Genomic DNA, 17,006 nt, shown 5'->3' on the forward strand with positions numbered 1-17,006 from the left:
ACTATATTAATTTCTTATTTATCAAACTTAGATATTGTTTATAACCTTGTGAATCAATCAACTTCAAGTTAGAAGTAAAACTCTCATCAGATTACTTAAATTACTATAAGTTATTAACAGGTTGAAACTATACTTTTCACGAGGGTGCTTTTGCCATCCAAGGAACATTTGGTAATATCTAGAGACAAAGTCGTCACAACTGGGTGACCTATTGATATCTCATGGGTGAAGTCTATTTAGGGATGCTGCCAATCATCTCATAATACATGGTTACACCCTCCAACCCCAACAAATTATCCAACCCAAAATGTCAATAGTGTTGAAGTTTAGAACCCCTGGGTCACAAGATCTTAGAAGGCTAACCAGGGGGAGGTGAGGCAACCCTCGGATTAGAAATTGCAGGAAGCCACAACCACCTCCAAAGCCCAGGTGGGATGGCTTGGCAGGACCAGAAAATCGGGAGCCATAGAGGAGAAGCAGTTACCCAAGGCAGAGCAGGACAGAGAATCTCCTGGTTTGTCCTTCACTCCAATTCTCCAGTCTTCACTGACTACATCCCATTGGCTGAACTCACCCAAATCTAGTCATCAGGGTCTGGGAAGTAAATTTTATAGAAGTAGCCGCGAGCAATACGATCCCAGGAGGGAAAAGACAGGGAATGAATTTGAGAGCCAACAGGTAAATACCTAGCACACTCTCTAATTACCGAAGATAAGAATCAAATTTTCAAGGGCTGGGGTTGTGGCTCAGTGGTAGAATGCTTGTCGAGCACGTGTGAGGTCCTGGGTTTGATGCTCAGCACTATATAAAAATAAATAAATAAAATAAAGGTATTGGGTCCATCTACAACTAAAAAAAAAATTTAAAAAGAATCAAATTTTATTTGATAGCCTTCCTTTTCCATATTATAAAGTCAGGTACTATTTAACAATGAAAATACAATCTGGTAAAAGAATCATTAGGCAATTTTATCATTTCGTGAACTTCTCAGAATGTGCTTATACAAACCTAGATGGTAGCCTAGATATGGCCTACCCTACAACGTGTTACTTTGCAGAATATCATAGGCAATTGTAACACAATGGCAAGTATTTGTGTATCTAAACACAAATAGTAGGCCATGGAAAATTTTCAGTTCCATTATAATTTTATGGGACCACTGTCCTATATATGGTCTGTTGTTGACCAAAATGTCATTACAAAGCTGGGCGCAATAGTGCACACCTGTAATCTCAGTGACTCAGGAGGCTGAGGCAGGGGGATCTCAAGTTCAAAACCAGCCTAAGCAATTAGAGAGGCTCTAGGGAAATTAATGAGACTCTCTCTCTCTCTCTCTCTCAAAAAAAAAGTCATTATGAGGTGCAAAATGGTATATTTAAAGTTTCTAACCATAATATATTAAATAACTTACAACATGGATAAACATTGTTTATCCATGTTGTAAGTGTTGTTAATCATAATAATACTCCCTTTCTTATATATCATTTTGCTTTTCTTGGAGTTAATGATAGCTTCTTTTTCCTTTGCCTCATTTTCTGTGTGTATATTACTAGTTATTTCCAACTTGCCCATTATGTCTATGAAACTTCTTCAATATTGCTTTTTTTCTGGTGCATTTCATCAAATGCATTAGAAAGTCTGTGAGTTCTTTTGGTAATCTGCTTCCTAGAACCCTTTTTCCTTTAGACTCTGCCACTGCAACTTATTTTTAAAATGGACATGTTTCTTTCTATTCCTCTCTCCCTGGTCCTCCCTGATCTCTTCCTCTGCCCTAATCTCAGGGGAAACAATATTACCTTTCTTCCACAATTTAGGCATATTTATCTGTGCTTGAGTACACACCCACCATAGGAAGGGTACTAATTCAGACTTTGAAGATGGTACCAGAAAATCTCAGAAATTACTATCTCCCCAATTAACAAGTGAATTACAACTCTGACAGAGAACACATGGAGGTCGCCTTTGAATCACCTGTTTAAAAGCCCCCTGTTCCTGCTGATGGGCAGAATCACAGCCTCTGGGACAGGAGTTTCCTGTGTTTCTCCTTTGCTAGCAAAGCAATAAACCTTCTTCTTTCTTTCTCTCAAAAAGTAAAAAAAAGAAAAGTAACTCATGCTATTAGTAAGAGAATAATGTTAGACGGCCAAAAAATACCCAGTGTTCATCATTGTTTTAGGTTGAATTCTCAGAGCAGAAACTGAGGCAGGGATTCTTGTCCTAAAGACATGTTGACATTGTGCTTTCAGGAAAAATCTGTAAAGAGGTGAGGGAAGCAGAACAGAGCAGGGAAAGAGGCTAAAGAAAGATGGGGTTTCCCGGCCTGGAAAGTTCTAGAGTGTGAATGACACCAGAGGTTTCCCCTTTGAGGGGACAAACAAAACGTAAAGTAGATCCCTGTTACATTTCCCCACTGTTAATTTCTACATTCCATTTCTATGGGAAAATGGGCAATGACATCTCCAAGCTGCTTCCTGCTGAAAGAGGACAAAGTTGGGGGAAGTAACCCAAAGTTCTTGTTCTCTATCATGTGAGGTGTGGACCGTTAAGAGTGTTTGGCATCAGAGCAGTCCAGAGGTCCACAGAGGTAGAAGGCAGGTGACCAGACAAGGCATACATAGGGCAAGGATTGGGATAAGTCAGCAGTAAACAAGACAGCAAAGCATTATTTTTTTGTAAATAATTACAACAAACACAATTAGTATTTCAGCCAGTCTCCCATGAAAACAGAAACTCAAAATCATATCAGTGAAAAAAAACAGAAGCATGAATTTCTTTTTGAATAATAACTCCCCTGTCCATTGTAGACAGTCTTGATGTGACTGTAAATCTAGGTACCTGCCTTTGCATCGTGGAAGCTGTAGGGGTTCCTGGAGACTGCTGGCATTAGATCCTTCCTCTTACTGCCCAGGTACAGCAGGCCCAGGCATGTGACCTCATCTCAGCCAATTTGACACTCTCTCCTGGGATTATGAATCTTTCAGGAGTGATACAAAGAATGGTTCATTAAAATTCATTGATTTCAGCACAGACTCCTCCTGAATCTTTCTGTTCTTCCTGCCTCTTCTCCTTTCTCTTCTGCTCTTCCTCCTCCTCTACCTCTCAAAGCTCCCCTTTTTATATGTTATTTCTTGCTAAATTGGCCAGGCCGACCTTGAGCTTTGTGATCCTCCTGCCTCAGCCTCTGAGCAACTGGCATAGCAAAGCCCATCCCTGTTTCTTAACTTCTAAAGCCTTGGTTCCTATGCATTTCCAAGTTATTTGGCTGGCTAGCCTTTTGCAAAGGCCCCAAGTCTTCAGCAAATCTTCTTTTGCATAATAAAACTTGAGAGGATACTCAAGTTCTCCTGCTTGTAGAATCAGAAGTGACAGAGTTAACTAACTTTCTGGGGAAAAAAAGAAAACATCTGGGACTAGACAACTAATTCAGAAGAGTGTAGACTCAGGGCTTCTGATTCTAGTAAGGAGGAGCCTACTTGCTCAGCTTTTCTTGCTCCAGTGAAGGGGTGAGAAGTCATAGACGACCTCCTCCTCGACCTCCTCCTCCTCCTCCTCCTCCTCCTCCTCCTCCTCCTCCTCCTCCTCCTCTCCCTTCTCCTCCTCTTTCTTCTTCTTCTACTGGAGATTGAGCTTGGGAGCACTTGACCACTAAGCCACATCCCCAGCTCTATTTTGTTTTTTATTTAAAGACAGGGTCTCACTGAGTTGCTTAGCATTTCACTGTTGTTGAGGATGGCCTTGAACTCATGATCCTCCTGCCTCAGTCTCCTGAGCCACTGGGATTACAGGTGCGTGCCATTGGCCCGGCTGTCATAGAGCTTCTTATCTGAGGAAGCTATACTTTGATCTTATGTGAGATGCTGAGCCAGTTTCTTTTCTTAGAAAGCCAGTGTCTGGCTTTCAGTTTCAAAACATACTTCTCCATCTGAAATCTCCCCTCCGCTGGCTTCCCCACTACCCCTTTCTTCTATGTTCCTTCAATAGCCCTGAAAATAGAGTGATTCAACTGCATGGAGACAGCTGCACTTCCTAATAAAAATATCTTCTGGAGGAAAAAAAGCTTTCTTCTGCGTAAAAATTTTCTCCAAAAAGTGTTCAGTTTTTGGATCATAGGGAAGAAAATGAGCTCAACAGAAAAACCAAAATAGATACACATGATCCAAGAGAAATCTAAAGACCACCTTCTGGTCTGAGTTACCAGGCAACTGTCTCTCCAAGGATGCTATCATTTTGATTTTACACAATAATCAGTTGCCTGAATTTCTGACTCAGGATGTCTTGGGTGATAATGAATTCATCTCTTATAAATCATAACGAAGTATAAACAGAAATTTCTCCCTTGCTGGGAATACTCATATCATTTTTTTTTCCTTTCTTTCACGGTATCTTTGTTGCATGTCTTCAAAGCAAATAAGTTCTCATTTGCTTGGAGTATTTTCATTGGATCCTGATGAGAATGAGAAGGGATGGGGAACCACTTAGGGCATTGATTTTTAGCTGCTTTAGCTTCTGACCTTGTGGTTATTAAGTTATTCCATTTACAAGGAGCAAAAGAAAAAAATTCCACATTCCAAAACAACAGTGATGGGAAACTCAATCTTATGCTTAGAAACAAAGTCATTGCACATAATTAAACAAACTATTGTCAGGAAGTTAAAGAACTGGACCAAGAAAAGGTACATGGAAGAGTGTTTTATCAATATTTGTATAAAATTTCTTGCATGAACAGTTATGTATTTTGGTTCTTGTGCATAAAGTCTCAGAATTACAGAAAAATTGCATGCTGATTTTCTATTTTCTTTTTGGCTGTATCATTATATGTTACATATGGGGATCTCTATTCCCTAAATAGAGATCAGGGAATAGGAAGGTTAGGCTAGATTCTTCTTCTTCTTCTTTTAATTGTCAATGGACCTTTATTCTATTTATTTATTAACTTATTTATTTATTTATATACGGTGCTGAGAATTGGACCAGTGCCTCGCACATGCTAGGCAAACGCTCTACCACTGAGCCACAAACCCAGCCCAATGAGGCTAGATTCTAAAAAAAAAAAAAAACAAGGAAAGCCAAGGGTCCACTATGTGCCTCATTTCCCTTTGAATATCAAAATCTAGGCATGAACTTGACACAATGAAGATAATTTTCAGTGTAATTAGAGGGGAATTATCTACAGAAGATTGGAGATTAAATAAATCATCTACCTTCAACCCTTGGTTTTATAGTGAGGGAAACTAATGCCTTGGGATGGCTGTGATTTTTTTTTTTTTTTTTTTTTTTTTAGGTATAAGGATTGAACTCAGGGGCACTCAACGATGGAACCACATCCCCAGCCCTATTTTATATTTTATTTAGTGACAAGGTCTCGCTCAGTTGCTTAGCACCTTGCTTTTTCTGAGGCTGGCTTTAAACTCACGATCCTCCTGCCTCAGCCTCCTGAGCTCCTGGGATTATAGATAGGTGTGTGCCACCATGCCCAGCTGGCTGTGACTTTTTACCATTCTCCAGCTAGTTGGGCAAAGAGATGGGATCACTGTTTGGCTTGTCTTGCTCTGTAGTTTATGCCTCATATTCATGTGACATTATGTGACATTCAGCTGTCAGACCTGGTTTGGCTGTAATGATGGTTAAAATGTTCAAGCCCTTATGAACCATCTGGTAAGTAGCCACTGCCTTAAACCCACGGGCGCAGACGATGTCAGGATTCCATTCCATTCCCCATCCCACCAGCAGCCAGCATCTGTAGCTCTTTGGCAGTTCATCTCAGGAAGGCTGCCCTTTAGCTAACCACAGGCACAGAACACCAGAAGTGCTTGGGGATTTTATCCCTGTCCTCTAGAGTCCTTGAACAATGATTGACAGGTCTGGTGACTGGACTCCTTTCTCTGGCTGAGAGAACTCTGTGGCATAATAAGCATGTGCTCCGGAGCACCCCACAGGATCAAGCTAGAGCTGGCATCTGTGGGGCTTCACCTGAGCTGGCGTCTGTGATGGTTTCCTGTGTTGACTTGACTAGGACACAGGGTGCCCAGATATTTGGTATTATTTGGTGTGTGTCTGTGAGGATGTTTCTGAATAAGACTAGCATTTGAATTTGTAGACGGTGTAAAGCAGATGGCCCTCCCAGGCTGTGGGTGGGGAATCATCAAATCCTTTGAGAGTATGGAGAGAAAAAAGATACAGAGGAAGAAGGATTTTCCCCTTTTGCTTCCTGCCTGCCTGTTTGAATGGGGACATTGGTCTTTGCCCTTGGACATGTATCACACCCTCAGCTCTCCTGGTTCTCAGACCTTTGGACTTGGTCTGTGTCATTGGCTGTCCTTGGTCCTCAGCTTACAGATAGCAGATCATAAGACTTCTCATCTTCTGTAAGAGCACTTACCAATTCCCCTCCGATAAATCTTCCTACTTCTCCGTCTCTCTCTCTCTCTCTCTGTATCTATCTATACCTATATATCTTATTGGTTCTGTTTCTTTGGCAAACTCTATTATGGCATCCTTGCTTGACTTCCTTCCCCTCATTGACTGCTTTGTTTATTTTAACAGACTTTGTTGGGAACATTTCCTTAATAAACCACTTCTGCATGAATATTCATCTGAGAGTTTCCCTCTAGGGCACCTGAGCTTATAGGAAAATTCCCCCAAACTCCATATCTTCTCAGCCTCTCTACGGGATTCCCCCAATCTCATGATGTAATAGTTAAAGGGTTAATGAAGCTAGGCATAGTGGCACAGGCCTGTTATCCCAGGGGCTTGGGAGGCTGAAGCAGGAGGTTCACAAGTTCAAAGCCAGCTTCAGCAATTTAGCGAGGCCCTAAGCAACTGAGCAAGATCTTGTCTCAGAAACAAAACAAACAAACAAAAACGTTAATGCCTGGCCTAGCAAGTGTTCTCCTAGAGCCTGTCCCCGGGATACTGCCATCATTTATTTTGAATAGTCAGTGCCCGTGCCATAGCGAGTATTAATTTTATTCTCTCTCTCTCTCTCTCTCTTTTTGGTGGGGCTGGAGATTGAACCAAGGGCCTCATGCATGCTAGGAAAGCATTCTACTACTGAGCTATACCTCCAGTCATGTAAGAATTTCCAATATCAAAACTGAACCTATTGTAAGTGTTAGAACTGTAAAATGTAGAAACTAGCTGGAGTGTCCACTATGGTCCCTTCACCAAAATTGCATAGTTTCTGGGAAGACTCATATATATAGGGGCAGGCTCCCCTCGGGCGTATTTGAGCCACAGGAACCTGCTACTCTAGCTATAGTTAATTGGATGAGGCAGGAATAGATTCTTCATCTCAGGCTGATGAGGTTCTCTTCCCCAGTAACTTTAGACATGAATTGTGTATGGGACACAGTAGTTGGGACTTGTTGAGGCTGAGTCACCAGAATGGCATTATCATCCTAAAAAGTTCACAAATGCTTGATCCTGCTCTATCTTGGGCTTGGGTGTTTACCTCTTCCAGTTGTAGCTTTCCAATAAATTTCTATTTTTGTTTGTATTTTCAAGAGTAGCTTCTCATTTTGCAAGGGAGGAGGTACTGGGAATTGAACTCAGGGGCACTCGACCACTGAGCCACAACCCCAGCCCTATTTTATATTTTATTTAGAGACAGGGTCTCAGTGAGTTGCTTAGCACCTCACTTTTGCTGAGGCTGGCTTTGAACTTGCCATCCTCCTGCTTCAGCCTCCTGAGCCAGTGGGATTACAGGTTTGTGCCACCATGCCCGGCTAGCTTCTCATTTTTTATAGCACAAAGACCCTTGGTTAAAGTGCTTATATTAACATCTGTAACCGAGCACTATTTGTCTGTTTTGCTCACAGTCTTCTGCACCTAACACAGTGCCTGGAATGGATTAGACAGCCATTACATATTTGCTGCCTTAATAAACAGCTCTGTGGAGGAAACAGAAGAGTACATGGTATAATTCATATGATTCAGGTCCATACATGGGGTTGAAAATGAGAAAATAAAGACAGTAGATTGATAGTATTAAGACTGTGTTCCTTTTGACAAGGAACAAGACAACTGGCCTGTATATTTCAAAAATGTTAAGGTCATAAAAGATTTTAAAAATAAAAGTAACTGAGGAATTGTTACAGATTAAAAGAGACTAAGATGTGTGATCGTGGATCAAATTATAGAAGGAGATTACTAAAAAGGATATGACTGAGTAATTGGAGATCAGAAAACTTTTAACTATGACTCTTTTAAGCAAAATATGATTCAATACAGGGAATTCAGTGTTTAAAAGTTTATCAGGAGACATGGGGAATAGGTGCTAGATGGCATCTCCAGAAATGACTCTAAGAACATGATAGGATTGATTTACTAAGGGAACAGTTATCTCCATCACAAAGGGGGGAAACAGGGAGCTGCCCCTGGAATTGTGGGCTCATAACTTACCTTAGAAGCAGCCCAAGTATGAGGGTGTTGCTACTGCCACATTTGTTGGCTCCAGAGTGATGCTGGTCCTCCTAGCTCTGCATAGCTAAAATAAATAAATTGAATTTTAAGACTCTGCATCCTGTTAGACCACTAGACCTATGGACACCAGAGCACTTTCTAGTCATTCTCCTGACCATACTCAGCTACAGAAACTGCAGAAACAGTTAGACCTGACTTTGCCTCATCATCACCTTCCAGATCTCATGTGAGTGAATCTGACTGCCTGCACTTTGATTGCATCCAATTCCCTAGCTGCAATTGTGTCTGAGAATACAGTTTTTAGTTTTCCAGTCTTTATAGTCACACTAAAGGATAAAATGGATGTTAGGTATTGTTCAGTCATTCTGTTGCTCTTAGAAGCACAACTTTGACATGGTTTGTAAATCTTTTCATGTTCTGGCTCTATCTACCTCTTGACCTTATTTCTCCCCAGGACCTCTTTTCTCTCTTTCAGTCTTTCATATGTGCCAACCTTCCACCATGTGGCCTTTGTACATGCCATTTTCATCATGAAATATCATTCACCCTACCTGATCCTCTTGACCTACTTTATTCTTCTCTTGCCTTTGGCTTTCAACCCCAGTGTGACTTAAATTTGGAAACCTTTTTATGCTCCTCACCTGCTGGTCAGGCATCCTAGCTATAGGATCTCATAGCATCTTATAACTTTCCTGTGTTAGTCAGCTTTCCATTAGTGTAACAAAACACCTGAGAAAAATCAACTTATAATGAAGAAAGATTTATTTTGGTTCATGGTTTTAAGGGTTCATGGTTGGTTGGCCCCATCATGGCAGAAGCAAATGGTAGAGTACTCTGGTTTACTTGATGGTGGCTGGGAAGCTGAAAGACAGAAGAAGGGGCCAAGGTCCTATTATCTCCCCTTTAAGGGCACATCCCCAATGACCTAACTTCCTACCACTAGGCCACACCTCCTAAAGATCCCACCACTTCCCAGCAGCGCCATCTGCTGGTGTCCAAGCTTCAACACATGGATCTTTGTGGGAGCATTTAAAATTCAAACCATAATATTTCCTTTGTAGACAGTTGCCACATTGCAATGGTATCATTGCTTGTCTGATCACTTCCTTAATAATTGCTCTTCCACTAGGGTGTTGTCCCCTTGATGTCAAGGACCTTAACTGACTCTGCTCCCCATATTTCAAAAGTATAGAGAAGAAACTCAGTTCCTTTGGGGAGAAAGACTGAGAGAGAGGGTAGAGGAAGTGTCTTATGCTTTATTTTATCTCTTTCTGATCTCTTTTTACCATGTACATGTGTTTTTATTTTAATCTTAAGATGTGTAATAGAATTTTTTTTTGAGGATTTTTTTTTCCACTGGAGTAATCTGGTTTCAGGGCTAGAATTAGAGACATTTTATTTTCATTATTTATTTATTTATTATTTATATATGACAGTGGAATGCATTACCATTCTTATTACACATATAGAGCACAATTTTTCGTATTTCTTTATCAAATTTTCTCCTCAGCTCATTTCTCTCACGGCATACGTTTGTTTTAGAAATATAAAACATTCAATATACTAATTAGTGTTAAGTAGCTTTAAGGCAAAAAATAAAACAAAGGAGTAAGTGAAACCAAACTGGTATATTCACACTAATTTGTGTCTTCATACCTGTACGTTGGATAATAATGATCATCCCATTCTGCCATCATTAATAACCCCATGCTCCCTCCCTTTCCCCCAACCCTTCTGCCTATCTAGAGTTGGTCTATTCCTCCTGTGCTCCTGCTCCCTATATAATATATATAATATATATATATATATATATATATATGATATAATGATAGAAAACATTTAGCATTTAGTTTTTTGGGATTGGCTAACTTCACTTAGCATTATCTTCTCTAATTCCATCCATTTACCTGCAAGTGCCATGATTTTATTCTCTTTTATTACTGACTAATATTCCACTGTGTATATATGCCATATTTTTTTATCCATTCATCTACTGAAGGGCATCTAGGTTGCTTCCACAGTTTAGCTATTGTGAATTGTGCTGCTATAAACATTGATGTGGCTGTGTGCCTGTAGTATGCTGTTTTTAAGTCCTTTGGGCATAGACTGAGAAGAGGAATAGCTGGGTCACATGGTGGTTCCATTCCCAATTTTCCAAGAAATCTTCATACTGCTTTCCATATTGGCTGCACCAATTTGCAGTCCCACCAGCAGTGTGTGAGTGTACTTTTTCCCCCATCCTTGCCAACACTTTTGTCGTTGGCATAATAGCTGCCATTCTGACTAGAGTGAGATGAAATCTTACAGTGGTTTTGATTTGCCTTTCTCTAATTGCTAGTGATGATTAACATTTTTTCATGTATTTGTTGATTGATTATACATCATCTTAGAGATGTTTTAAATTCTTAGAAGTTGAATGTCAAAATTATATTAATTTCCAGTCTACTTATTGGGATTGCCTAAGAGGAGCTTTCAATATAAAATTCTAGAACACATAGAATTTTTATGGGAATAATTCTTTTTTAAAAATATTTTATTAGTTGTTGATGAACCTTTATTTATTTATATGTGGTGCTTAGAATCGAACCCAGTGCCTCACACATGCTAGACAAGCATTCTACCACCGAGCCATAGCCTCAGCCCGGGGAATCACTCTTATTGAAACAGATACTTTTCTAAAGCTAAATACTTCAAAAAGTAAGAATCCCTGTTAGAGAAAATTGTTGATTGGTGCTGTATGCGGTTCACTTATGTAACTCAAAATTCTATTAGTAAAACAATAACAATAACCTTCCACATTAAGTGCTGATATTGTTTTTTCTTTACTATACTTTCTCCTTACTCTGTGGTCAATACATTAAAAATAATTAAAAGCTAAAGTAAAAATAAGTGAATTTAATTACACCTATTCTAACACTTTTCTCTATTAAACCCTTTGAAAAGCAATCTACGTAGACACTGGTACATGCAGGGTGACTCAGGAAGGCAATAATGAAACTGTGTAATGTACTTAATAATCTTGCAAGTAGAAACATGTGTTCCGTTCTGGTGTGACTAGTCATTAAATCACAATTCCAGGGAACATCAGGGAAGGACTTAGAACTTTCACTCAAATAATAGGATAAAAATTTGGGCACTTCTTTTCCTGAGAAGCATTGCTCATGTCAAAACACCCCTTTGGCCTGAGCCTAGTAGCTTTTGTTAAGAGTTGATAAAATGAAAGGAATGGAGATTATCAGACATACCCAGGGCTGTCCTCTGAACTGGAATGCCAAAGGCTGTGGAATTAAAACAAAACAAAACAAAAGCAACCCAAGAACATTCTAGAGCCAAAGCTTTTGTTGAATCTTGAAATTAGGAGAAAACCTGGGGGTCGTTAATCTTGTCAGAAGTCTACCAGTTCAGAAACTTCTTCCATGATATCCCAGCCAGAGACTCTTCTTATGCCCATGGAAACAGGTAATGCTTAAAGAAAACAAGATAAATAATCAGACATTAATGATTAACATTTACGTCCTTTAACAAATTGATCTAAGGGATCATAAAAAATTGGAATTTGGAGGACTTCTTGGGAGCTTTCAATTGAGAATGAAGGCCTCCAAGAATCCAGTGAAATAATGTCTTCCTTTTCTATCCCCATTGTGCTGAATTTCAACGTTGCCTGAGTATGTGGACTCTGCAGAAAGACCAAACTTCCACTTTTCCTGCTTCTGTTTATATTTGTTTCTTTATCAAATTTTCTCCTCAGCTCATTTATCTCATGGCATACGTTTGTTTTAGAAATATAAAACATTCAATATACTAATTAGTGTTAAGTAGTTTTAAGGTAAAAAATAAAACAAAGGAGTAAGTGAAACCCTAAAAAACAAAAACAAACAAAATGAAATTTAGGACACCTCTGAAATTCGTACCAGGTTGGTAAATCCACATTCTGAGCTAATGAAATGAACTATTTGGGCATCAGCTTTGATTTCCCCCATCACTATAATCATTACTTAATTTATTTCCTTTTTTTTTTTTTTTGGTAGTTGTAGGTGGACAGCATGCCTTTATTTTATTTGTTTCATTTTTATGTGGTGCAAAGGATTGAACTCAGTGCCTCACACATGCTAGGCAATGCTCTGCCACTGGGCTACAGCACCAGCCCTTTGCTTTAATTTCTTAGCAGTGCTATACTTTGTACTTCCCAAATTGCCCAATTGGGGTCTTTTAGGTTAAGAATTGGAGCAATTGCAACTTGGGAATTTTCCTTCATTTTGCAAAACGAAAAGAAGGAGGACTTTGCTCAAGACATAGTTCTTTTTTATACAACTAAAATGAACCAGTCTATAAGAAGTAAATTTGAGGATCTAAGTTAATGAATTAGTTATATGTGCTGTCGCTACAGTTCTTCCCAAGCATCTTGAGAGAGTAGAGTTTTACCTCCAGGAATCAGGTTGTTGCCATCATCAAAGAAAATCAGGCCAGCAGCAAGGGTGTTCTCAGCCATTAAAACAACTGGTTTTGCTGGTGGCAGCTTCTGCTGAATCATCAGTAAAATTTAAACAACATGTGGGTGTAACTTGTAAGAATCAAAACAGGCAGAAACCCAGAGAAAAAGTTTGGAAAGTTCTGTTTTCTGGTTGTCGGCAGAGCTATCTGTATTTTTTTGGGGGGAGAGGGGGAGTAACTTCGGTCACTGAGCCACATCCCCAGCCCTATTTTTTAAAGATATTTATTTTTAGTTGTAGTTGCACTAAATACCTTTATTTCACTTTATTTTATTTATTTTTATTGGGTGCTGAGGATCGAACCCAGGGTCCCGCACATGCCAGGCAAGCACCCTACTGCTGAGCCTCCCCAACCCTATTTTGTATTTTATTTAGAGACAGGGTCTCACTGAGTTGCTTAGCGCCTCACTTTTGCTGAGGCTGGCTTTGAACTCGGGATCCTTCTTCTCAGCCTCTGGAGCCACTGGGATTACAGGCGTGTGCCACCGCACCCAGCTGTAGTTTTTTTTCAAGTGGTTTAAGAGTTCAAGCAAAACAGAGTAAATCCTTAATTAATTAATTAATTAGTGGTTTAGGGGATTGAACCCAGGGGCGCTGTACCACTGAATTATATTCTCAGCCCTTTTTATTTTATTTTGAGACAGGATCTTGCTAAGTTGTTCAGGCTGACTTGGAACCTGTGATCCTCCTGCCTCAGCCTCTAGAGTTTCTGAAAATTACAGGCAAGTATCATATCACCATACCTGGCCCAGAATAAATCCTTTAAAAGGATATGCAGGTATTGCAGTTTAATTAGGAGGTCTGGAAAAGCCAGAAGCTTAGGAAGGGAGTATAGGGACCCATAGAATAGCCGTGTGTGTGTGTGTGTGTGTGTGTGTGTGTGTGTGTGTGTGTGTATGTGTGTAGGAGAAGAAAATTCATAAGAACTCTGCAATGTTTTCTTTTTTCTGCTATTTGAGAAGAATCTGTGGCAACGGTGTCACATGAATTTAAAAACAGAAAACAAAACTGGTGAAAGACACCTCAACATCAGAGGGTGTGTCAGGGAATGAGAAAGAAGCTTTCTTTTCACGCTTCTGATGCATGACCTCATTTTGCCTGGGGCGACTCAAGTATGTCCATTTAATCAGAGAACACGGGGAGCACCTCCACAGACATGGCTGTTATTAAATCTGGAACTGTGAAAACACAGCCACATCCTCACTAGGAGTATGGAAAAGCTGAAGCCAGCAGACCCCTGCTTAGCTGAATCTTGCGTAGTCTGCTTAGTCTCTGGATTCCGTCCCTGCAATAGCAAGGCTCTGCGCTGCTTTTAGAGGCCAACTCGGTACCAGATACTCTGCTAAGCCATCAGACTCACGGTGGCATAAAATCTCCTTGACAGTTCAGTGAAGCAGATATGATCTCCACCCCCGTTTTTACATGTGGAAACTGGGTCACAGACAAGTTAAATGACTTGGCAGAGACCACACAGTAAATGGAAAGCAGAGTTGGACACAGCTCTCTCTGACCCCACATCCAGGCTCTTGACTGTTCAGGGATGCCTGGCAAAACAGAGATGTCTGCTGGCTGTGAGCTGCCGGAGGATGTCCTTCGCCTGTCGTTTCCTTCCCATTCTACTTAATAGCATTTCCTTGCTAAGTGTGACGGCTGATTTTTGTGTGTCTGCTTAACTGGGCTCAGGGATGTCCCGATGGCTGATGAAACCCTATTTCTGAATGTGTTTGGGAGGGTGTTTCCAGAAGATATTTGGGTCAGTAAATCAAATAAAGAAGATCCACCCCACAAACGTAGGCAGACATTAGACAATCCACTGAGGATCAGAATAGAACCAAAGGGTAGAAGAAAGACAAAATCTCTCTCTCCTTGATCTGAGTCATCCATCTCCTGTCCTCAGACGTCAGAGTGCCTGGTTTTGGGGACTTCAGACTCAGACTGAATTACAACATTAACCTTTTCTGACAGTAGAAGATTGTGGGGCTTTTTTTTTTTTTTTTTTTGGTTTTCATAATTTATGAGCCAATTTTCATAATAAATATCTATACACAACTATATAATAACTTGGCCAGTGTGTGTGTGTGTGTGTGTGTGTGTGTGTGTGTGTGTGTGTGTGTATATGTGTCCATGTCCTGTTGGTTCTGTTTTTCTGGAGAACCATAAATAACACTCTGACCATGGCTCCTACACCAGCAATAGCAGCAGCAGCAGCAGCAGCAGCAGCAGCAGGAGCAGTGGTAGTAATGTCTCCTGGGAGCTTCCGTAGACATGCAGAAGCTGAGATACCACCCTGGACCTGCAGAACCAGAATCTGCTCTTCCAAGCTTCAAAAGCACTGATCACCTTCTTCACTGGTACATTTATTACAGATTTTTAATAATGTGCAAATTACGGTGTGGTTGATAGCAACTCTGAGAAATCATTCTTGCGTCTGTCACCAAATGCTTGGTTTTCAGAGGAATAGTCATCTCCACTAGCCCTTTGCTACACCAGAAATTCCTATTAAAAGACTAGGGGAGCCAGGCTTAATGGCAGGGACTGTAGTCCTGGCTATGTGTGGGAGGCTGAGGCAGAAGGATCACTTAAACCCAGGAGTGCAAGGCCAGTCTGGGCAACATAGTGAAACCCCAGCTCAAAACAATAGCCACTGAGACAAAAAGTAGGGAGAAGAAATGAGGAAGCGTTTTAAAAAGTTTTGCTGAGTAGGGTTCAGGGAGCTGAGTAGTACAAGGTAATGCTAAATATTAACACCTAAGAAGATTAGCCCAGATTGTGGGTGGAGGATTCTCATTGGGTTAAAGGTCACTTACTCACAAATCTCTTTAGTTCACGGAGCCTCAAACAGTCTGTGAGGAGGGGCCTAATAGTGGAAGGGACAGGGCAGGAGGCCAGGAAGAAGGACACAGTTGTGAGGACCTCTTATGGGGTGTGAGCTCTGTTTCTTCTGCCTTAAGAGGTAACCAGTTATGGGAACTAGACTTTGGGAGGTTTCTAGAGAGCGTCAAAGTCAAACAAGAAATGTACACAGGCATCTCCAGCAAAGGAACTTTTATTTGGGAATAAAGACTAGGATTGAAATCCAGGACACACACGGACAGGCCAGGGTGGCCTCTGGGATACAAGGAGAGCAAAGGAGAGGTTGAGGGCTTTATCGGGACAGAGAAGTCTGCACAAGTTGTTGGGAACGAAAGCTCCACCAGCACTTTTGTTGCTTGAGGGATCTGGCAAGCCCTGACTGGTGTCATGACAATTCAAAGTGAGTCTCGAGTTGGCAGTTCTGTCATCAGTTCCTAAGTAAAAACAGTCTTTTTAAAAAATTTGTTCTTTTTAGGTAGACATGACAGTAGAGTGTATTTTCACTTATGATACATACATGGAGTATAACTTATCCTAATTAGGATCCCATTCTTAAAATAGTCTTAAGATAGGGCAAGCTGTTTTGGGGGGTTGGTTCTGTGAGAGAGTTCCTGGAGCTGGCATTGGAGAACTGAGTATTTACTCTTCTTTCCCACGGTCCCTCGACCCCACTCAAGTGGGCTGTGACGGATCCAAGTTAATTTTTTGGTTTTTGTTTTTGTTTTAATTTCTTAGTTATAGGTGGACACAATACCTTTATTTATTTTTATGTGGTGCTGAGAATCGAACCCAGTGCCTCCCACATACTGGTCAAGTACTTTACCACTGAGCTACATCCCTAGCCCCCCATCCCCCTGTCCATTTTGTACAAAGAATTTTCACAAGGGGAAGTTGGATGAACATGGGGAGGGTTTCTTGAAGCTCCAAGTTTTTGGAGAGAATAAAAAAGTTACTATGCCATGAGAGATAAGAAGAGAAAGAGTAAACTTAAAATCAAGCCCAGAGGTTGGTAAAGCGGAAAAAAAAAAAAAAAAAAAAAGCCAAGATGGAGGGGGGTGGGAGAAGAAATTCTGCATGCCCACAACCATACAACAGAATCAACAATATCAATTTTTTTTCCATTGGGATTGCATTTTTTTTTTTGTCTTTTCCTTCAGATTTAAATACCTTTGGGACTTAAAATCAGCTACAGGGATGCAGCCACATCAGTGTTTATAGCAGCTCAGTTCACAATAGCTAAAC

The 17,006-nt window shown here is 40.5% G+C and overlaps 1 protein-coding gene and 1 long non-coding RNA gene across 2 annotated transcripts in view; one reads left to right on the plus strand and one right to left on the minus strand.

The window, feature by feature from the left end:
• LOC144375049 (uncharacterized) overlaps positions 1 to 17,006 on the plus strand; it is a 79,828-nt gene that overhangs the window by 30,827 nt on the left and 31,995 nt on the right. The gene's annotated exons all lie outside the window — the stretch shown is intronic.
• LOC120891440 (uncharacterized) overlaps positions 15,942 to 17,006 on the minus strand; it is a 41,023-nt gene continuing 39,958 nt past the window's right edge. Inside the window, exon 5 of the long non-coding RNA XR_013434375.1 lies at positions 15,942 to 16,198. This is a non-coding gene — a long non-coding RNA (uncharacterized LOC120891440). The remainder of the gene's footprint in view (positions 16,199 to 17,006) is intronic.

The sequence above is a fragment of the Ictidomys tridecemlineatus genome, chromosome 2 (genome assembly GCF_052094955.1).
Source record: "Ictidomys tridecemlineatus isolate mIctTri1 chromosome 2, mIctTri1.hap1, whole genome shotgun sequence".
Lineage (NCBI taxonomy): Eukaryota > Metazoa > Chordata > Mammalia > Rodentia > Sciuridae > Ictidomys > Ictidomys tridecemlineatus.